Genomic DNA, 450 nt, shown 5'->3' on the forward strand with positions numbered 1-450 from the left:
TCCTATCGCTGTTTACTTATTATTATTTTCTTTCTTCTTTTTTCATATCTTATATTTTTATGCTGCATTCGAACGTCGCATAACGTTTCGATAAAACGGCAGGCTCTTAGAACGTGTCTTAAAAAAAAACGTATGACCATTGGTCGTATGATTTTAGTAATCGTAAAAGAAGAAAAAAAAAAAAACGAGAAAAGGAAGGATCGACACTCGACGGAAGACAGCGAGCGTGTGAATGATGCGCGTATGGGAGGCGTGAAAAGAGTGAATGAGGATATCCGGACAATGTTATAGGTAAATCGATATAATTATTGATTAAGGGATAAGTTGTGTACAAATGTATTATAAATTAACGATTATCCTCAGAGTACCTTAAACGCAGAAACGATATGTGGGAAAAAAAAAAAAAACGAAAACGAAGCTCATCATCGGACTTTAGAAAAAAAAAAAAAA

General features: G+C 33.8%; 1 protein-coding gene across 2 annotated transcripts in view; it reads left to right on the forward strand.

Annotated features, from left to right (window-relative positions):
* The window catches only part of LOC102672878 (heterogeneous nuclear ribonucleoprotein 27C), a 34,581-nt gene that overhangs the window by 24,604 nt on the left and 9,527 nt on the right, over positions 1-450 (forward strand). The gene's annotated exons all lie outside the window — the stretch shown is intronic.

The sequence above is a fragment of the Apis dorsata genome, unplaced genomic scaffold (assembly GCF_000469605.1).
Source record: "Apis dorsata unplaced genomic scaffold, Apis dorsata 1.3 scaffold_58, whole genome shotgun sequence".
In the NCBI taxonomy this organism is placed as follows: domain Eukaryota; kingdom Metazoa; phylum Arthropoda; class Insecta; order Hymenoptera; family Apidae; genus Apis; species Apis dorsata.